Source organism: Schistocerca cancellata, unplaced genomic scaffold (assembly GCF_023864275.1).
Source record: "Schistocerca cancellata isolate TAMUIC-IGC-003103 unplaced genomic scaffold, iqSchCanc2.1 HiC_scaffold_1100, whole genome shotgun sequence".
Classification (NCBI taxonomy): domain Eukaryota; kingdom Metazoa; phylum Arthropoda; class Insecta; order Orthoptera; family Acrididae; genus Schistocerca; species Schistocerca cancellata.
The window spans coordinates 5,790,081-5,810,464 of NW_026047099.1; the positions used below are offsets into that span (position 1 = coordinate 5,790,081).

The 20,384-nt window shown below is 54.7% G+C and overlaps 17 non-coding genes across 17 annotated transcripts; all 17 read right to left on the reverse strand.

Moving 5' to 3' along the window:
* Positions 1-469: 469 nt before the first annotated feature.
* LOC126155632 (5S ribosomal RNA) lies at positions 470-588 on the reverse strand. Its single transcript, XR_007533081.1, has one exon. It is a non-coding gene; the product is annotated as a 5S ribosomal RNA (ribosomal RNA).
* A 775-nt stretch (positions 589-1,363) lies between these two features.
* LOC126155634 (5S ribosomal RNA) lies at positions 1,364-1,482 on the reverse strand. Its single transcript, XR_007533083.1, has one exon. It is a non-coding gene; the product is annotated as a 5S ribosomal RNA (ribosomal RNA).
* An 855-nt stretch (positions 1,483-2,337) lies between these two features.
* LOC126155825 (5S ribosomal RNA) lies at positions 2,338-2,456 on the reverse strand. Its single transcript, XR_007533261.1, has one exon. It is a non-coding gene; the product is annotated as a 5S ribosomal RNA (ribosomal RNA).
* Positions 2,457-3,307: 851 nt separating this feature from the next.
* Positions 3,308-3,426, reverse strand: LOC126154795 (5S ribosomal RNA). The gene has a single exon (XR_007532330.1). It is a non-coding gene; the product is annotated as a 5S ribosomal RNA (ribosomal RNA).
* A 775-nt stretch (positions 3,427-4,201) lies between these two features.
* On the reverse strand, positions 4,202-4,320 carry LOC126155635 (5S ribosomal RNA). The gene has a single exon (XR_007533084.1). It is a non-coding gene; the product is annotated as a 5S ribosomal RNA (ribosomal RNA).
* Positions 4,321-5,172: 852 nt separating this feature from the next.
* Positions 5,173-5,292, reverse strand: LOC126155192 (5S ribosomal RNA). The gene has a single exon (XR_007532700.1). It is a non-coding gene; the product is annotated as a 5S ribosomal RNA (ribosomal RNA).
* Positions 5,293-6,140: 848 nt separating this feature from the next.
* On the reverse strand, positions 6,141-6,259 carry LOC126155636 (5S ribosomal RNA). Its single transcript, XR_007533085.1, has one exon. It is a non-coding gene; the product is annotated as a 5S ribosomal RNA (ribosomal RNA).
* A 1,763-nt stretch (positions 6,260-8,022) lies between these two features.
* LOC126154796 (5S ribosomal RNA) lies at positions 8,023-8,141 on the reverse strand. The gene has a single exon (XR_007532331.1). It is a non-coding gene; the product is annotated as a 5S ribosomal RNA (ribosomal RNA).
* An 856-nt stretch (positions 8,142-8,997) lies between these two features.
* Positions 8,998-9,116, reverse strand: LOC126155875 (5S ribosomal RNA). The gene has a single exon (XR_007533308.1). It is a non-coding gene; the product is annotated as a 5S ribosomal RNA (ribosomal RNA).
* A 1,744-nt stretch (positions 9,117-10,860) lies between these two features.
* Positions 10,861-10,979, reverse strand: LOC126154797 (5S ribosomal RNA). Its single transcript, XR_007532332.1, has one exon. It is a non-coding gene; the product is annotated as a 5S ribosomal RNA (ribosomal RNA).
* An 856-nt stretch (positions 10,980-11,835) lies between these two features.
* On the reverse strand, positions 11,836-11,954 carry LOC126155876 (5S ribosomal RNA). The gene has a single exon (XR_007533309.1). It is a non-coding gene; the product is annotated as a 5S ribosomal RNA (ribosomal RNA).
* A 1,744-nt stretch (positions 11,955-13,698) lies between these two features.
* LOC126154798 (5S ribosomal RNA) lies at positions 13,699-13,817 on the reverse strand. Its single transcript, XR_007532333.1, has one exon. It is a non-coding gene; the product is annotated as a 5S ribosomal RNA (ribosomal RNA).
* Positions 13,818-14,673: 856 nt separating this feature from the next.
* LOC126155637 (5S ribosomal RNA) lies at positions 14,674-14,792 on the reverse strand. The gene has a single exon (XR_007533086.1). It is a non-coding gene; the product is annotated as a 5S ribosomal RNA (ribosomal RNA).
* Positions 14,793-15,628: 836 nt separating this feature from the next.
* On the reverse strand, positions 15,629-15,747 carry LOC126155638 (5S ribosomal RNA). Its single transcript, XR_007533087.1, has one exon. It is a non-coding gene; the product is annotated as a 5S ribosomal RNA (ribosomal RNA).
* A 1,763-nt stretch (positions 15,748-17,510) lies between these two features.
* LOC126155380 (5S ribosomal RNA) lies at positions 17,511-17,629 on the reverse strand. Its single transcript, XR_007532876.1, has one exon. It is a non-coding gene; the product is annotated as a 5S ribosomal RNA (ribosomal RNA).
* Positions 17,630-18,485: 856 nt separating this feature from the next.
* Positions 18,486-18,604, reverse strand: LOC126155639 (5S ribosomal RNA). Its single transcript, XR_007533088.1, has one exon. It is a non-coding gene; the product is annotated as a 5S ribosomal RNA (ribosomal RNA).
* An 839-nt stretch (positions 18,605-19,443) lies between these two features.
* Positions 19,444-19,562, reverse strand: LOC126155640 (5S ribosomal RNA). The gene has a single exon (XR_007533089.1). It is a non-coding gene; the product is annotated as a 5S ribosomal RNA (ribosomal RNA).
* Positions 19,563-20,384: the final 822 nt, after the last annotated feature.

Below are 20,384 nucleotides of genomic sequence, written 5' to 3' on the forward strand. Positions count from 1 at the left end.
CTTCTCACACCAGGTGTCTGCGTAGTTTGCAGTGCATTCGCACCATTCCTATCCCTGTCCCTGTCCCCGTCCCGACTTGTCCCGACTTTGCTCGACTGCCGCTCGCTGCCGCTCGGGTCGTGGTCCATATGACAGCGCAAGCACGACAAACGTCTGCGGGACGAGACGAGACGAGACGAGACGAGACGACTAAGGAATAAATTCGTGGTTACAAATCAAATTTGGAACTCTACACTCCTACACAACAATAGGCGGTGACGTATTTCAGAAATCACCTGCCGATTCGTACTGTTTTGTCGTTTTCAAAGTCTTCTTGGCAAACTTGGTTAGCACATTCTCCCTCAAACTGAGTTAATTACTGCATTTTCGTACCATTACAGTAGTTTAAAAGGCTTAAGGAAGCATCTTTGTCACAACAGAAAGTTAGTTTGAAAATTGGGCTGGCGACAAAACAAAAAAAAAAGTAAGGAGCCAACAGCACCCGGGTTTCCCAGGCGGTCACCCATCCAAGTACTAGCCGGGCCCGATGATGCTTAACTTCGGTGATCGGACGAGAACCGGTGTATTCATCATGGTATGGCCGTTGGCGCTCATCTAATGTAGGAGCACGGAAGAATTCGCGTTCGGCTTTTCTCCCAACACACAAAATGTTAGTTTTCGGCCGCATTTGACGAAAGCGCTTCCTTCCGCAACCGCCAGTTCCTCGAGGACGGCGCGGGGAGGCGCGCCCGGCGTCCCAGCAGAGTGACGGCCGAATTGGCGGGCGCACCGCCGCGTGTGTGAGACGCACTGCTGCTCGTTGCACCCCCTGTCATTCGCTGGGCGCGTGTAGCCTTCGACACTAGCGGAGGACGCATCTTGTCCCTGGTGTTCAGCGGAGGGCCTGTGCGGGGTGTGGCAGTGTCGTGCTGGAGGGCCCACTGGTAGCGATGTGGGCTTCCTCGCCTCGCCTCGCTTCGCCGCGCCTCACACCAGGTGTCTTCGACTGCCGCTCGCTGCCGCTCGGGTCGTGGTCCATATGACAGCGCAAGCACGACAAACGTCTGCGGGACGAGACGAGACGAGACGAGACGAGACGACTAAGGAATAAATTCGTGGTTACAAATCAAATTTGGAACTCTACACTCCTACACAACAATAGGCGGTGACGTATTTCAGAAATCACCTGCCGATTCGTACTGTTTTGTCGTTTTCAAAGTCTTCTTGGCAAACTTGGTTAGCACATTCTCCCTCAAACTGAGTTAATTACTGCATTTTCGTACCATTACAGTAGTTTAAAAGGCTTAAGTAAGCATCTTTGTCACAACAGAAAGGTAGTTTGAAAATTGGGCTGGCGACATTACAAAAAAAAAAACAGGAAGGGAGCCAACAGCACCCGGGTTTCCCAGGCGGTCACCCATCCAAGTACTAGCCGGGCCCGATGATGCTTAACTTCGGTGATCGGACGAGAACCGGTGTATTCATCATGGTATGGCCGTTGGCGCTCATCTAATGTAGGAGCACGGCAGAATTCGCGTTCGGCTTTTCTCACACACACAAAATGTTAGTTTTCGGCCGCATTTGACGAAAGCGCTTCCTTCCGCAACCGCCAGTTCCTCGAGGACGGCGAGGGGAGGCGCGCCCGGCGTCCCAGCAGAGTGACGGCCGAATTGGCGGGCGCACCGCCGCGTGTGTGAGACGCACTGCTGCTCGTTGCACCCCCTGTCATTCGCTGGGCGCGTGTAGCCTTCGACACTAGCGGAGGACGCATCTTGTCCCTGGTGTTCAGCGGAGGGCCTGTGCGGGGTGTGGCAGTGTCGTGCTGGAGGGCCCACTGGTAGCGATGTGGGCTTCCTCGCCTCGCCTCGCCTCGCCTCGCCGCGCCTCACACCAGGTGTCTGCGTAGTTTGCAGTGCATTCGCACCATTCCTATCCCTGTCCCTGTCCCCATCCCGACTTGTCCCGACTTTGCTTGACTGCCGCTCGCTGCCGCTCGGGTCGTGGTCCATATGACAGCGCAAGCACGACAAACGTCTGCGGGACGAGACGAGACGAGACGAGACGAGACGACTAAGGAATAAATTCGTGGTTACAAATCAAATTTGGAACTCTACACTCCCACACAACAATAGGCGGTGACGTATTTCAGAAATCACCTGCCGATTCGTACTGTTTTGTCGTTTTCAAAGTCTTCTTGGCAAACTTGGATAGCACATTCTCCCTCAAACTGAGTTAATTACTGCATTATCGTACCATTACAGTAGTTTAAAAGGTTTAAGGAAGCATCTTTGTCACAACAGAAAGGTAGTTTGAAAATTGGGCTGGCGACATAACAAAAAAGAAAAAAAACAGGAAGGGAGCCAACAGCACCCGGGTTTCCCATGCGGTCACCCATCCAAGTACTAGCCGGGCCCGATGATGCTTAACTTCGGTGATCGGACGAGAACCGGTGTATTCATCATGGTATAGCCGTTGGCGCTCATCTAATGTAGGAGCACGGCAGAATTCGCGTTCGGCTTTTCTCCCAACACACAAAATGTTAGTTTTCGGCCGCATTTGACGAAAGCGCTTCCTTCCGCAACCGCCAGTTCCTCGAGGACGGCGCGGGGAGGCGCGCCCGGCGTCCCAGCAGAGTGACGGCCGAATTGGCGGGCGCACCGCCGCGTGTGTGAGACGCACTGCTGCTCGTTGCACCCCCTGTCATTCGCTGGGCGCGTTCAGCCTTCGACACTAGCGGAGGACGCATCTTGTCCCTGGTGTTCAGCGGAGGGCCTGTGCGGGTTGTGGCAGTGTCGTGCTGGAAGGCCCACTGGTAGCGATGTGGGCTTCCTCGCCTCGCCTCGCCACGCCTCGCCTCGCCTCACACCAGGTGTCTGCGGTGTTTGCAGTGCATTCGCACCATTCCTATCCCTGTCCCTGCCCCCGTCCCGACTTGTCCCGACTTTGCTCGACTGCCGCTCGCTGCCGCTCGGGTCGTGGTCCATATGACAGCGCAAGCACGACAAACGTCTGCGGGACGAGACGAGACGAGACGAGACGAGACGACTAAGGAATAAATTCGTGGTTACAAATCAAATTTGGAACTCTACACTCCTACACAACAATAGGCGGTGACGTATTTCAGAAATCACCTGCCGATTCGTACTGTTTTGTCGTTTTCAAAGTCTTCTTGGCAAACTTGGTTAGCACATTCTCCCTCAAACTGAGTTAATTACTGCATTTTCGTACCATTACAGTAGTTTAAAAGGCTTAAAGAAGCATCTTTGTCACAACAGAGAGGTAGTTTGAAAATTGGGCTGGCGACATAACAAAAAAAAAACAGGAAGGGAGCCAGCAGCACCCGGGTTTCCCATGCGGTCACCCATCCAAGTACTAGCCGGGCCCGATGATGCTTAACTTCGGTGATCGGACGAGAACCGGTGTATTCATCATGGTATGGCCGTTGGCGCCCATCTAATGTAGGAGCACGGCAGAATTCGCGTTCGGCTTTTCTCCCAACACACAAAATGTTAGTTTTCGGCCGCATTTGACGAAAGCGCTTCCTTCCGCAACCGCCAGTTCCTCGAGGACGGCGCGGGGAGGCGCGCCCGGCGTCCCAGCAGAGTGACGGCCGAATTGGCGGGCGCACCGCCGCGTGTGTGAGACGCACTGCTGCTCGTTGCACCCCCTGTCATTCGCTGGGCGCGTGTAGCCTTCGACACTAGCGGAGGACGCATCTTGTCCCTGGTGTTCAGCGGAGGGCCTGTGCGGGGTGTGGCAGTGTCGTGCTGGAGGGCCCACTGGTAGCGATGTGGGCTTCCTCGCCTCGCCTCGCTTCGCCGCGCCTCACACCAGGTGTCTTCGACTGCCGCTCGCTGCCGCTCGGGTCGTGGTCCATATGACAGCGCAAGCACGACAAACGTCTGCGGGACGAGACGAGACGAGACGAGACGAGACGACTAAGGAATAAATTCGTGGTTACAAATCAAATTTGGAACTCTACACTCCTACACAACAATAGGCGGTGACGTATTTCAGAAATCACCTGCCGATTCGTACTGTTTTGTCGTTTTCAAAGTCTTCTTGGCAAACTTGGTTAGCACATTCTCCCTCAAACTGAGTTAATTACTGCATTTTCGTACCATTACAGTAGTTTAAAAGGCTTAAGTAAGCATCTTTGTCACAACAGAAAGGTAGTTTGAAAATTGGGCTGGCGACATTACAAAAAAAAAAACAGGAAGGGAGCCAACAGCACCCGGGTTTCCCAGGCGGTCACCCATCCAAGTACTAGCCGGGCCCGATGATGCTTAACTTCGGTGATCGGACGAGAACCGGTGTATTCATCATGGTATGGCCGTTGGCGCTCATCTAATGTAGGAGCACGGCAGAATTCGCGTTCGGCTTTTCTCACACACACAAAATGTTAGTTTTCGGCCGCATTTGACGAAAGCGCTTCCTTCCGCAACCGCCAGTTCCTCGAGGACGGCGCGGGGAGGCGCGCCCGGCGTCCCAGCAGAGTGACGGCCGAATTGGCGGGCGCACCGCCGCGTGTGTGAGACGCACTGCTGCTCGTTGCACCCCCTGTCATTCGCTGGGCGCGTGTAGCCTTCGACACTAGCGGAGGACGCATCTTGTCCCTGGTGTTCAGCGGAGGGCCTGTGCGGGGTGTGGCAGTGTCGTGCTGGAGGGCCCACTGGTAGCGATGTGGGCTTCCTCGCCTCGCCTCGCCTCGCCTCGCCGCGCCTCACACCAGGTGTCTGCGTAGTTTGCAGTGCATTCGCACCATTCCTATCCCTGTCCCTGTCCCCGTCCCGACTTGTCCCGACTTTGCTCGACTGCCGCTCGCTGCCGCTCGGGTCGTGGTCCATATGACAGCGCAAGCACGACAAACGTCTGCGGGACGAGACGAGACGAGACGAGACGAGACAACTAAGGAATTAATTCGTGGTTACAAATCAAATTTGGAACTCTACATTCCTACTCAACAATAGGCGGCGACGTATTTCAGAAATCACCTGCCAATTCGTACTGTTTTGTCGTTTTCAAAGTCTTCTTGGCAAACTTGGTTAGCACATTCTCCCTCAAACTGAGTTAATTACTGCATTTTCGTACCATTACAGTAGTTTAAAAGGCTTAAGTAAGCATCTTTGTCACAACAGAAACGTAGTTTGAAAATTTGGCTGGCAACATAACAAAAAAAAAAAACGGGATGGGAGCCAACAGCACCCGGTTTGACCCAGGCGGTCACCCATCCAAGTACTAGCCGGGCCCGATGATGCTTAACTTCGGTGATCGGACGAGAACCGGTGTATTCATCATGGTATGGCCGTTGGCGCTCATCTAATGTAGGAGCACGGCAGAATTCGCGTTCGGCTTTTCTCACACACACAAAATGTTAGTTTTCGGCCGCATTTGACGAAAGCGCTTCCTTCCGCAACCGCCAGTTCCTCGAGGACGGCGCGGGGAGGCGCGCCCGGCGTCCCAGCAGAGTGACGGCCGAATTGGCGGGCGCACCGCCGCGTGTGTGAGACGCACTGCTGCTCGTTGCACCCCCTGTCATTCGCTGGGCGCGTGTAGCCTTCGACACTAGCGGAGGACGCATCTTGTCCCTGGTGTTCAGCGGAGGGCCTGTGCGGGGTGTGGCAGTGTCGTGCTGGAGGGCCCACTGGTAGCGATGTGGGCTTCCTCGCCTCGCCTCGCTTCGCCGCGCCTCACACCAGGTGTCTGCGTAGTTTGCAGTGCATTCGCACCATTCCTATCCCTGTCCCTGTCCCCGTCCCGACTTGTCACGACTTTGCTCGACTGCCGCTCGCTGCCGCTCGGGTCGTGGTCCATATGACAGCGCAAGCACGACAAACGTCTGCGGGACGAGACGAGACGAGACGAGACGAGACGACTAAGGAATAAATTCGTGGTTACAAATCAAATTTGGAACTCTACACTCCTACACAACAATAGGCGGTGACGTATTTCAGAAATCACCTGCCGATTCGTACTGTTTTGTCGTTTTCAAAGTCTTCTTGGCAAACTTGGTTAGCACATTCTCCCTCAAACTGAGTTAATTACTGCATTTTCGTACCATTACAGTAGTTTAAAAGGCTTAAGGAAGCATCTTTGTCACAACAGAAAGGTAGTTTGAAAATTGGGCTGGCGACATTACAAAAAAAAAAAAACAGGAAGGGAGCCAACAGCACCCGGGTTTCCCAGGCGGTCACCCATCCAAGTACTAGCCGGGCCCGATGATGCTTAACTTCGGTGATCGGACGAGAACCGGTGTATTCATCATGGTATGGCCGTTGGCGCTCATCTAATGTAGCAGCACGGCAGAATTCGCGTTCGGCTTTTCTCCCAACACACAAAATGATAGTTTTCGGCCGCATTTGACGAAAGCGCTTCCTTCCGCAACCGCCAGTTCCTCGAGGACGGCGCGGGGAGGCGCGCCCGGCGTCCCAGCAGAGTGACGGCCGAATTGGCGGGCGCACCGCCGCGTGTGTGAGACGCACTGCTGCTCGTTGCACCCCCTGTCATTCGCTGGGCGCGTGTAGCCTTCGACACTAGCGGAGGACGCATCTTGTCCCTGGTGTTCAGCGGAGGGCCTGTGCGGGGTGTGGCAGTGTCGTGCTGGAGGGCCCACTGGTAGCGATGTGGGCTTCCTCGCCTCGCCTCGCCTCGCCTCGCCTCGCCTCTTCTCACACCAGGTGTCTGCGTAGTTTGCAGTGCATTCGCACCATTCCTATCCCTGTCCCTGTCCCCGTCCCGACTTGTCCCGACTTTGCTCGACTGCCGCTCGCTGCCGCTCGGGTCGTGGTCCATATGACAGCGCAAGCACGACAAACGTCTGCGGGACGAGACGAGACGAGACGAGACGACTAAGGAATAAATTCGTGGTTACAAATCAAATTTGGAACTCTACATTCCTACACAACAATAGGCGGTGACGTATTTCAGAAATCACCTGCCGATTCGTACTGTTTTGTCGTTTTCAAAGTCTTCTTGGCAAACTTGGTTAGCACATTCTCCCTCAAACTGAGTTAATTACTGCAAATTCGTACCATTACAGTAGTTTAAAAGGCTTAAGGAAGCATCTTTGTCACAACAGAAAGGTAGTTTGAAAATTGGGCAGGCGGTCACCCATCCAAGTACTAGCCGGGCCCGATGACGCTTAACTTCGGTGATCGGACGAGAACCGGTGTATTCATCATGGTATGGCCGTTGGCGCTCATCTAATGTAGGAGCACGGCAGAATTCGCGTTCGGCTTTTCTCCCAACACACAAAATGTTAGTTTTCGGCCGCATTTGACGAAAGCGCTTCCTTCCGCAACCGCCAGTTCCTCGAGGACGGAGCGGGGAGGCGCGCCCGGCGTCCCAGCAGAGTGACGGCCGAATTGGCGGGCGCACCGCCGCGTGTGTGAGACGCACTGCTGCTCGTTGCACCCCCTGTCATTCGCTGGGCGCGTGTAGCCTTCGACACTAGCGGAGGACGCATCTTGTCCCTGGTGTTCAGCGGAGGGCATGTGCGGGGTGTGGCAGTGTCGTGCTGGAGGGCCCACTGGTAGCGATGTGGGCTTCCTCGCCTCGCCTCGCTTCGCCGCGCCTCACACCAGGTGTCTGCGTAGTTTGCAGTGCATTCGCACCATTCCTATCCCTGTCATTGTCCCCGTCCCGACTTGTCCCGACTTTGCTCGACTGCCGCTCGCTGCCGCTCGGGTCGTGGTCCATATGACAGCGCAAGCACGACAAACGTCTGCGGGACGAGACGAGACGAGACGAGACGAGACGACTAAGGAATAAATTCGTGGTTACAAATCAAATTTGGAACTCTACACTCCTACACAACAATAGGCGGTGACGTATTTCAGAAATCACCTGCCGATTCGTACTGTTTTGTCGTTTTCAAAGTCTTCTTGGCAAACTTGGTTAGCACATTCTCCCTCAAACTGAGTTAATTACTGCATTTTCGTACCATTACAGTAGTTTAAAAGGCTTAAAGAAGCATCTTTGTCACAACAGAGAGGTAGTTTGAAAATTGGGCTGGCGACATAACAAAAAAAAAAACAGGAAGGGAGCCAGCAGCACCCGGGTTTCCCATGCGGTCACCCATCCAAGTACTAGCCGGGCCCGATGATGCTTAACTTCGGTGATCGGACGAGAACCGGTGTATTCATCATGGTATGGCCGTTGGCGCCCATCTAATGTAGGAGCACGGCAGAATTCGCGTTCGGCTTTTCTCCCAACACACAAAATGTTAGTTTTCGGCCGCATTTGACGAAAGCGCTTCCTTCCGCAACCGCCAGTTCCTCGAGGACGGCGCGGGGAGGCGCGCCCGGCGTCCCAGCAGAGTGACGGCCGAATTGGCGGGCGCACCGCCGCGTGTGTGAGACGCACTGCTGCTCGTTGCACCCCCTGTCATTCGCTGGGCGCGTGTAGCCTTCGACACTAGCGGAGGACGCATCTTGTCCCTGGTGTTCAGCGGAGGGCCTGTGCGGGGTGTGGCAGTGTCGTGCTGGAGGGCCCACTGGTAGCGATGTGGGCTTCCTCGCCTCGCCTCGCCTCGCCTCGCCTCGCCTCTTCTCACACCAGGTGTCTGCGTAGTTTGCAGTGCATTCGCACCATTCCTATCCCTGTCCCTGTCCCCGTCCCGACTTGTCCCGACTTTGCTCGACTGCCGCTCGCTGCCGCTCGGGTCGTGGTCCATATGACAGCGCAAGCACGACAAACGTCTGCGGGACGAGACGAGACGAGACGAGACGAGACGACTAAGGAATAAATTCGTGGTTACAAATCAAATTTGGAACTCTACACTCCTACACAACAATAGGCGGTGACGTATTTCAGAAATCACCTGCCGATTCGTACTGTTTTGTCGTTTTCAAAGTCTTCTTGGCAAACTTGGTTAGCACATTCTCCCTCAAACTGAGTTAATTACTGCATTTTCGTACCATTACAGTAGTTTAAAAGGCTTAAGGAAGCATCTTTGTCACAACAGAAAGTTAGTTTGAAAATTGGGCTGGCGACAAAACAAAAAAAAAAAAGTAAGGGAGCCAACAGCACCCGGGTTTCCCAGGCGGTCACCCATCCAAGTACTAGCCGGGCCCGAAGATGCTTAACTTCGGTGATCGGACGAGAACCGGTGTATTCATCATGGTATGGCTGTTGGCGCTCATCTAATGTAGGAGCACGGCAGAATTCGCGTTCGGCTTTTCTCCCAACACACAAAATGTTAGTTTTCGGCCGCATTTGACGATAGCGCTTCCTTCCGCAACCGCCAGTTCCTCGAGGACGGCGCGGGGAGGCGCGCCCGGCGTCCCAGCAGAGCGACGGCCGAATTGGCGGGCGCACCGCCGCGTGTGTGAGACGCACTGCTGCTCGTTGCACCCCCTGTCATTCGCTGGGCGCGTGCAGCCTTCGACACTAGCGGAGGACGCATCTTGTCCCTGGTGTTCAGCGGAGGGCCTGTGCGGGGTGTGGCAGTGTCGTGCTGGAGGGCACCACTGGTAGCGATGTGGGCTTCCTCGCCTCGCCTCGCCTCACACCAGGTGTCTGCGTAGTTTGCAGTGCATTCGCACCATTCCTATCCCTGTCCCTGTCCCCGTCCCGACTTGTCCCGACTTTGCTCGACTGCCGCTCGCTGCCGCTCGGGTCGTGGTCCATATGACAGCGCAAGCACGACAAACGTCTGCGGGACGAGACGAGACGAGACGAGACGACTAAGGAATAAATTCGTGGTTACAAATCAAATTTGGAACTCTACATTCCTACACAACAATAGGCGGTGACGTATTTCAGAAATCACCTGCCGATTCGTACTGTTTTGTCGTTTTCAAAGTCTTCTTGGCAAACTTGGTTAGCACATTCTCCCTCAAACTGAGTTAATTACTGCAAATTCGTACCATTACAGTAGTTTAAAAGGCTTAAGGAAGCATCTTTGTCACAACAGAAAGGTAGTTTGAAAATTGGGCAGGCGGTCACCCATCCAAGTACTAGCCGGGCCCGATGACGCTTAACTTCGGTGATCGGACGAGAACCGGTGTATTCATCATGGTATGGCCGTTGGCGCTCATCTAATGTAGGAGCACGGCAGAATTCGCGTTCGGCTTTTCTCCCAACACACAAAATGTTAGTTTTCGGCCGCATTTGACGAAAGCGCTTCCTTCCGCAACCGCCAGTTCCTCGAGGACGGAGCGGGGAGGCGCGCCCGGCGTCCCAGCAGAGTGACGGCCGAATTGGCGGGCGCACCGCCGCGTGTGTGAGACGCACTGCTGCTCGTTGCACCCCCTGTCATTCGCTGGGCGCGTGTAGCCTTCGACACTAGCGGAGGACGCATCTTGTCCCTGGTGTTCAGCGGAGGGCATGTGCGGGGTGTGGCAGTGTCGTGCTGGAGGGCCCACTGGTAGCGATGTGGGCTTCCTCGCCTCGCCTCGCTTCGCCGCGCCTCACACCAGGTGTCTGCGTAGTTTGCAGTGCATTCGCACCATTCCTATCCCTGTCATTGTCCCCGTCCCGACTTGTCCCGACTTTGCTCGACTGCCGCTCGCTGCCGCTCGGGTCGTGGTCCATATGACAGCGCAAGCACGACAAACGTCTGCGGGACGAGACGAGACGAGACGAGACGAGACGACTAAGGAATAAATTCGTGGTTACAAATCAAATTTGGAACTCTACACTCCTACACAACAATAGGCGGTGACGTATTTCAGAAATCACCTGCCGATTCGTACTGTTTTGTCGTTTTCAAAGTCTTCTTGGCAAACTTGGTTAGCACATTCTCCCTCAAACTGAGTTAATTACTGCATTTTCGTACCATTACAGTAGTTTAAAAGGCTTAAAGAAGCATCTTTGTCACAACAGAGAGGTAGTTTGAAAATTGGGCTGGCGACATAACAAAAAAAAAAACAGGAAGGGAGCCAGCAGCACCCGGGTTTCCCATGCGGTCACCCATCCAAGTACTAGCCGGGCCCGATGATGCTTAACTTCGGTGATCGGACGAGAACCGGTGTATTCATCATGGTATGGCCGTTGGCGCCCATCTAATGTAGGAGCACGGCAGAATTCGCGTTCGGCTTTTCTCCCAACACACAAAATGTTAGTTTTCGGCCGCATTTGACGAAAGCGCTTCCTTCCGCAACCGCCAGTTCCTCGAGGACGGCGCGGGGAGGCGCGCCCGGCGTCCCAGCAGAGTGACGGCCGAATTGGCGGGCGCACCGCCGCGTGTGTGAGACGCACTGCTGCTCGTTGCACCCCCTGTCATTCGCTGGGCGCGTGTAGCCTTCGACACTAGCGGAGGACGCATCTTGTCCCTGGTGTTCAGCGGAGGGCCTGTGCGGGGTGTGGCAGTGTCGTGCTGGAGGGCCCACTGGTAGCGATGTGGGCTTCCTCGCCTCGCCTCGCCTCGCCTCGCCTCGCCTCTTCTCACACCAGGTGTCTGCGTAGTTTGCAGTGCATTCGCACCATTCCTATCCCTGTCCCTGTCCCCGTCCCGACTTGTCACGACTTTGCTCGACTGCCGCTCGCTGCCGCTCGGGTCGTGGTCCATATGACAGCGCAAGCACGACAAACGTCTGCGGGACGAGACGAGACGAGACGAGACGAGACGACTAAGGAATAAATTCGTGGTTACAAATCAAATTTGGAACTCTACACTCCTACACAACAATAGGCGGTGACGTATTTCAGAAATCACCTGCCGATTCGTACTGTTTTGTCGTTTTCAAAGTCTTCTTGGCAAACTTGGTTAGCACATTCTCCCTCAAACTGAGTTAATTACTGCATTTTCGTACCATTACAGTAGTTTAAAAGGCTTAAGGAAGCATCTTTGTCACAACAGAAAGGTAGTTTGAAAATTGGGCTGGCGACATTACAAAAAAAAAAAAGTAAGGGAGCCAACAGCACCCGGGTTTCCCAGGCGGTCACCCATCCAAGTACTAGCCGGGCCCGAAGATGCTTAACTTCGGTGATCGGACGAGAACCGGTGTATTCATCATGGTATGGCTGTTGGCGCTCATCTAATGTAGGAGCACGGCAGAATTCGCGTTCGGCTTTTCTCCCAACACACAAAATGTTAGTTTTCGGCCGCATTTGACGATAGCGCTTCCTTCCGCAACCGCCAGTTCCTCGAGGACGGCGCGGGGAGGCGCGCCCGGCGTCCCAGCAGAGCGACGGCCGAATTGGCGGGCGCACCGCCGCGTGTGTGAGACGCACTGCTGCTCGTTGCACCCCCTGTCATTCGCTGGGCGCGTGCAGCCTTCGACACTAGCGGAGGACGCATCTTGTCCCTGGTGTTCAGCGGAGGGCCTGTGCGGGGTGTGGCAGTGTCGTGCTGGAGGGCACCACTGGTAGCGATGTGGGCTTCCTCGCCTCGCCTCGCCTCACACCAGGTGTCTGCGTAGTTTGCAGTGCATTCGCACCATTCCTATCCCTGTCCCTGTCCCCGTCCCGACTTGTCCCGACTTTGCTCGACTGCCGCTCGCTGCCGCTCGGGTCGTGGTCCATATGACAGCGCAAGCACGACAAACGTCTGCGGGACGAGACGAGACGAGACGAGACGACTAAGGAATAAATTCGTGGTTACAAATCAAATTTGGAACTCTACATTCCTACACAACAATAGGCGGTGACGTATTTCAGAAATCACCTGCCGATTCGTACTGTTTTGTCGTTTTCAAAGTCTTCTTGGCAAACTTGGTTAGCACATTCTCCCTCAAACTGAGTTAATTACTGCAAATTCGTACCATTACAGTAGTTTAAAAGGCTTAAGGAAGCATCTTTGTCACAACAGAAAGGTAGTTTGAAAATTGGGCAGGCGGTCACCCATCCAAGTACTAGCCGGGCCCGATGACGCTTAACTTCGGTGATCGGACGAGAACCGGTGTATTCATCATGGTATGGCCGTTGGCGCTCATCTAATGTAGGAGCACGGCAGAATTCGCGTTCGGCTTTTCTCCCAACACACAAAATGTTAGTTTTCGGCCGCATTTGACGAAAGCGCTTCCTTCCGCAACCGCCAGTTCCTCGAGGACGGAGCGGGGAGGCGCGCCCGGCGTCCCAGCAGAGTGACGGCCGAATTGGCGGGCGCACCGCCGCGTGTGTGAGACGCACTGCTGCTCGTTGCACCCCCTGTCATTCGCTGGGCGCGTGTAGCCTTCGACACTAGCGGAGGACGCATCTTGTCCCTGGTGTTCAGCGGAGGGCATGTGCGGGGTGTGGCAGTGTCGTGCTGGAGGGCCCACTGGTAGCGATGTGGGCTTCCTCGCCTCGCCTCGCTTCGCCGCGCCTCACACCAGGTGTCTGCGTAGTTTGCAGTGCATTCGCACCATTCCTATCCCTGTCATTGTCCCCGTCCCGACTTGTCCCGACTTTGCTCGACTGCCGCTCGCTGCCGCTCGGGTCGTGGTCCATATGACAGCGCAAGCACGACAAACGTCTGCGGGACGAGACGAGACGAGACGAGACGAGACGACTAAGGAATAAATTCGTGGTTACAAATCAAATTTGGAACTCTACACTCCTACACAACAATAGGCGGTGACGTATTTCAGAAATCACCTGCCGATTCGTACTGTTTTGTCGTTTTCAAAGTCTTCTTGGCAAACTTGGTTAGCACATTCTCCCTCAAACTGAGTTAATTACTGCATTTTCGTACCATTACAGTAGTTTAAAAGGCTTAAAGAAGCATCTTTGTCACAACAGAGAGGTAGTTTGAAAATTGGGCTGGCGACATAACAAAAAAAAAAACAGGAAGGGAGCCAGCAGCACCCGGGTTTCCCATGCGGTCACCCATCCAAGTACTAGCCGGGCCCGATGATGCTTAACTTCGGTGATCGGACGAGAACCGGTGTATTCATCATGGTATGGCCGTTGGCGCCCATCTAATGTAGGAGCACGGCAGAATTCGCGTTCGGCTTTTCTCCCAACACACAAAATGTTAGTTTTCGGCCGCATTTGACGAAAGCGCTTCCTTCCGCAACCGCCAGTTCCTCGAGGACGGCGCGGGGAGGCGCGCCCGGCGTCCCAGCAGAGTGACGGCCGAATTGGCGGGCGCACCGCCGCGTGTGTGAGACGCACTGCTGCTCGTTGCACCCCCTGTCATTCGCTGGGCGCGTGTAGCCTTCGACACTAGCGGAGGACGCATCTTGTCCCTGGTGTTCAGCGGAGGGCCTGTGCGGGGTGTGGCAGTGTCGTGCTGGAGGGCCCACTGGTAGCGATGTGGGCTTCCTCGCCTCGCCTCGCCTCGCCTCGCCTCGCCTCTTCTCACACCAGGTGTCTGCGTAGTTTGCAGTGCATTCGCACCATTCCTATCCCTGTCCCTGTCCCCGTCCCGACTTGTCCCGACTTTGCTCGACTGCCGCTCGCTGCCGCTCGGGTCGTGGTCCATATGACAGCGCAAGCACGACAAACGTCTGCGGGACGAGACGAGACGAGACGAGACGAGACGACTAAGGAATAAATTCGTGGTTACAAATCAAATTTGGAACTCTACACTCCTACACAACAATAGGCGGTGACGTATTTCAGAAATCACCTGCCGATTCGTACTGTTTTGTCGTTTTCAAAGTCTTCTTGGCAAACTTGGTTAGCACATTCTCCCTCAAACTGAGTTAATTACTGCATTTTCGTACCATTACAGTAGTTTAAAAGGCTTAAGGAAGCATCTTTGTCACAACAGAAAGTTAGTTTGAAAATTGGGCTGGCGACAAAACAAAAAAAAAAAAGTAAGGGAGCCAACAGCACCCGGGTTTCCCAGGCGGTCACCCATCCAAGTACTAGCCGGGCCCGATGATGCTTAACTTCGGTGATCGGACGAGAACCGGTGTATTCATCATGGTATGGCCGTTGGCGCTCATCTAATGTAGGAGCACGGCAGAATTCGCGTTCGGCTTTTCTCCCAACACACAAAATGTTAGTTTTCGGCCGCATTTGACGATAGCGCTTCCTTCCGCAACCGCCAGTTCCTCGAGGACGGCGCGGGGAGGCGCGCCCGGCGTCCCAGCAGAGCGACGGCCGAATTGGCGGGCGCACCGCCGCGTGTGTGAGACGCACTGCTGCTCGTTGCACCCCCTGTCATTCGCTGGGCGCGTGCAGCCTTCGACACTAGCGGAGGACGCATCTTGTCCCTGGTGTTCAGCGGAGGGCCTGTGCGGGGTGTGGCAGTGTCGTGCTGGAGGGCACCACTGGTAGCGATGTGGGCTTCCTCGCCTCGCCTCGCCTCACACCAGGTGTCTGCGTAGTTTGCAGTGCATTCGCACCATTCCTATCCCTGTCCCTGTCCCCGTCCCGACTTGTCCCGACTTTGCTCGACTGCCGCTCGCTGCCGCTCGGGTCGTGGTCCATATGACAGCGCAAGCACGACAAACGTCTGCGGGACGAGACGAGACGAGACGAGACGAGACGACTAAGGAATAAATTCGTGGTTACAAATCAAATTTGGAACTCTACACTCCTACACAACAATAGGCGGTGACGTATTTCAGAAATCACCTGCCGATTCGTACTGTTTTGTCGTTTTCAAAGTCTTCTTGGCAAACTTGGTTAGCACATTCTCCCTCAAACTGAGTTAATTACTGCATTTTCGTACCATTACAGTAGTTTAAAAGGCTTAAGGAAGCATCTTTGTCACAACAGAAAGTTAGTTTGAAAATTGGGCTGGCGACAAAACAAAAAAAAAAAGTAAGGGAGCCAACAGCACCCGGGTTTCCCAGGCGGTCACCCATCCAAGTACTAGCCGGGCCCGATGATGCTTAACTTCGGTGATCGGACGAGAACCGGTGTATTCATCATGGTATGGCCGTTGGCGCTCATCTAATGTAGGAGCACGGCAGAATTCGCGTTCGGCTTTTCTCCCAACACACAAAATGTTAGTTTTCGGCCGCATTTGACGATAGCGCTTCCTTCCGCAACCGCCAGTTCCTCGAGGACGGCGCGGGGAGGCGCGCCCGGCGTCCCAGCAGAGTGACGGCCGAATTGGCGGGCGCACCGCCGCGTGTGTGAGACGCACTGCTGCTCGTTGCACCCCCTGTCATTCGCTGGGCGCGTGTAGCCTTCGACACTAGCGGAGGACGCATCTTGTCCCTGGTGTTCAGCGGAGGGCCTGTGCGGGGTGTGGCAGTGTCGTGCTGGAGGGCCCACTGGTAGCGATGTGGGCTTCCTCGCCTCGCCTCGCCTCGCCTCGCCTCGCCTCTTCTCACACCAGGTGTCTGCGTAGTTTGCAGTGCATTCGCACCATTCCTATCCCTGTCCCTGTCCCCGTCCCGACTTGTCCCGACTTTGCTCGACTGCCGCTCGCTGCCGCTCGGGTCGTGGTCCATATGACAGCGCAAGCACGACAAACGTCTGCGGGACGAGACGAGACGAGACGAGACGACTAAGGAATAAATTCGTGGTTACAAATCAAATTTGGAACTCTACATTCCTACACAACAATAGGCGGTGACGTATTTCAGAAATCACCTGCCGATTCGTACTGTTTTGTCGTTTTCAAAGTCTTCTTGGCAAACTTGGTTAGCACATTCTCCCTCAAACTGAGTTAATTACTGCAAATTCGTACCATTACAGTAGTTTAAAAGGCTTAAGGAAGCATCTTTGTCACAACAGAAAGGTAGTTTGAAAATTGGGCAGGCGGTCACCCATCCAAGTACTAGCCGGGCCCGATGACGCTTAACTTCGGTGATCGGACGAGAACCGGTGTATTCATCATGGTATGGCCGTTGGCGCTCATCTAATGTAGGAGCACGGCAGAATTCGCGTTCGGCTTTTCTCCCAACACACAAAATGTTAGTTTTCGGCCGCATTTGACGAAAGCGCTTCCTTCCGCAACCGCCAGTTCCTCGAGGACGGAGCGGGGAGGCGCGCCCGGCGTCCCAGCAGAGTGACGGCCGAATTGGCGGGCGCACCGCCGCGTGTGTGAGACGCACTGCTGCTCGTTGCACCCCCTGTCATTCGCTGGGCGCGTGTAGCCTTCGACACTAGCGGAGGACGCATGTTGTCCCTGGTGTTCAGCGGAGGGCATGTGCGGGGTGTGGCAGTGTCGTGCTGGAGGGCCCACTGGTAGCGATGTGGGCTTCCTCGCCTCGCCTCGCTTCGCCGCGCCTCACACCAGGTGTCTGCGTAGTTTGCAGTGCATTCGCACCATTCCTATCCCTGTCATTGTCCCCGTCCCGACTTGTCCCGACTTTGCTCGACTGCCGCTCGCTGCCGCTCGGGTCGTGGTCCATATGACAGCGCAAGCACGACAAACGTCTGCGGGACGAGACGAGACGAGACGAGACGAGACGACTAAGGAATAAATTCGTGGTTACAAATCAAATTTGGAACTCTACACTCCTACACAACAATAGGCGGTGACGTATTTCAGAAATCACCTGCCGATTCGTACTGTTTTGTCGTTTTCAAAGTCTTCTTGGCAAACTTGGTTAGCACATTCTCCCTCAAACTGAGTTAATTACTGCATTTTCGTACCATTACAGTAGTTTAAAAGGCTTAAAGAAGCATCTTTGTCACAACAGAGAGGTAGTTTGAAAATTGGGCTGGCGACATAACAAAAAAAAAAACAGGAAGGGAGCCAGCAGCACCCGGGTTTCCCATGCGGTCACCCATCCAAGTTTTAGCCGGGCCCGATGATGCTTAACTTCGGTGATCGGACGAGAACCGGTGTATTCATCATGGTATGGCCGTTGGCGCCCATCTAATGTAGGAGCACGGCAGAATTCGCGTTCGGCTTTTCTCCCAACACACAAAATGTTAGTTTTCGGCCGCATTTGACGAAAGCGCTTCCTTCCGCAACCGCCAGTTCCTCGAGGACGGCGCGGGGAGGCGCGCCCGGCGTCCCAGCAGAGTGACGGCCGAATTGGCGGGCGCACCGCCGCGTGTGTGAGACGCACTGCTGCTCGTTGCACCCCCTGTCATTCGCTGGGCGCGTGTAGCCTTCGACACTAGCGGAGGACGCATCTTGTCCCTGGTGTTCAGCGGAGGGCCTGTGCGGGGTGTGGCAGTGTCGTGCTGGAGGGCCCACTGGTAGCGATGTGGGCTTCCTCGCCTCGCCTCGCCTCGCCTCGCCTCGCCTCTTCTCACACCAGGTGTCTGCGTAGTTTGCAGTGCATTCGCACCATTCCTATCCCTGTCCCTGTCCCCGTCCCGACTTGTCCCGACTTTGCTCGACTGCCGCTCGCTGCCGCTCGGGTCGTGGTCCATATGACAGCGCAAGCACGACAAACGTCTGCGGGACGAGACGAGACGAGACGAGACGAGACGACGAAGGAATAAATTCGTGGTTACAAATCAAATTTGGAACTCTACACTCCTACACAACAATAGGCGGTGACGTATTTCAGAAATCACCTGCCGATTCGTACTGTTTTGTCGTTTTCAAAGTCTTCTTGGCAAACTTGGTTAGCACATTCTCCCTCAAACTGAGTTAATTACTGCATTTTCGTACCATTACAGTAGTTTAAAAGGCTTAAGGAAGCATCTTTGTCACAACAGAAAGTTAGTTTGAAAATTGGGCTGGCGACAAAACAAAAAAAAAAAAGTAAGGGAGCCAACAGCACCCGGGTTTCCCAGGCGGTCACCCATCCAAGTACTAGCCGGGCCCGATGATGCTTAACTTCGGTGATCGGACGAGAACCGGTGTATTCATCATGGTATGGCCGTTGGCGCTCATCTAATGTAGGAGCACGGCAGAATTCGCGTTCGGCTTTTCTCCCAACACACAAAATGTTAGTTTTCGGCCGCATTTGACGATAGCGCTTCCTTCCGCAACCGCCAGTTCCTCGAGGACGGCGCGGGGAGGCGCGCCCGGCGTCCCAGCAGAGCGACGGCCGAATTGGCGGGCGCACCGCCGCGTGTGTGAGACGCACTGCTGCTCGTTGCACCCCCTGTCATTCGCTGGGCGCGTGCAGCCTTCGACACTAGCGGAGGACGCATCTTGTCCCTGGTGTTCAGAGGAGGGCCTGTGCGGGGTGTGGCAGTGTCGTGCTGGAGGGCACCACTGGTAGCGATGTGGGCTTCCTCGCCTCGCCTCGCCTCACACCAGGTGTCTGCGTAGTTTGCAGTGCATTCGCACCATTCCTATCCCTGTCCCTGTCCCCGTCCCGACTTGTCCCGACTTTGCTCGACTGCCGCTCGCTGCCGCTCGGGTCGTGGTCCATATGACAGCGCAAGCACGACAAACGTCTGCGGGACGAGACGAGACGAGACGAGACGAGACGACTAAGGAATAAATTCGTGGTTACAAATCAAATTTGGAACTCTACACTCCTACACAACAATAGGCGGTGACGTATTTCAGAAATCACCTGCCGATTCGTACTGTTTTGTCGTTTTCAAAGTCTTCTTGGCAAACTTGGTTAGCACATTCTCCCTCAAACTGAGTTAATTACTGCATTTTCGTACCATTACAGTAGTTTAAAAGGCTTAAGGAAGCATCTTTGTCACAACAGAAAGTTAGTTTGAAAATTGGGCTGGCGACATAACAAAAAAAAAAAAAAGGAAGGAAGCCAACAGCACCCGGGTTTCCCAGGCGGTCACCCATCCAAGTACTAGCCGGGCCCGATGATGCTTAACTTCGGTGATCGGACGAGAACCGGTGTATTCATCATGGTATGGCCGTTGGCGCTCATCTAATGTAGGAGCACGGCAGAATTCGCGTTCGGCTTTTCTCCCAACACACAAAATGTTAGTTTTCGGCCGCATTTGACGAAAGCGCTTCCTTCCGCAACCGCCAGTTCCTCGAGGACGGCGCGGGGAGGCGCGCCCGGCGTCCCAGCAGAGCGACGGCCGAATTGGCGGGCGCACCGCCGCGTGTGTGAGACGCACTGCTGCTCGTTGCACCCCCTGTCATTCGCTGGGCGCGTGCAGCCTTCGACACTAGCGGAGGACGCATCTTGTCCCTGGTGTTCAGCGGAGGGCCTGTGCGGGGTGTGGCAGTGTCGTGCTGGAGGGCGCCACTGGTAGCGATGTGGGCTTCCTCGCCTCGCCTCGCCTCACACCAGGTGTCTGCGTAGTTTGCAGTGCATTCGCACCATTCCTATCCCTGTCCCTGTCCCCGTCCCGACTTGTCCCGACTTTGCTCGACTGCCGCTCGCTGCCGCTCGGGTCGTGGTCCATATGACAGCGCAAGCACGACAAACGTCTGCGGGACGAGACGAGACGAGACGAGACGAGACGACTAAGGAATAAATTCGTGGTTACAAATCAAATTTGGAACTCTACACTCCTACACAACAATAGGCGGTGACGTATTTCAGAAATCACCTGCCGATTCGTACTGTTTTGTCGTTTTCAAAGTCTTCTTGGCAAACTTGGTTAGCACATTCTCCCTCAAACTGAGTTAATTACTGCATTTTCGTACCATTACAGTAGTTTAAAAGGCTTAAGGAAGCATCTTTGTCACAACAGAAAGTTAGTTTGAAAATTGGGCTGGCGACAAAACAAAA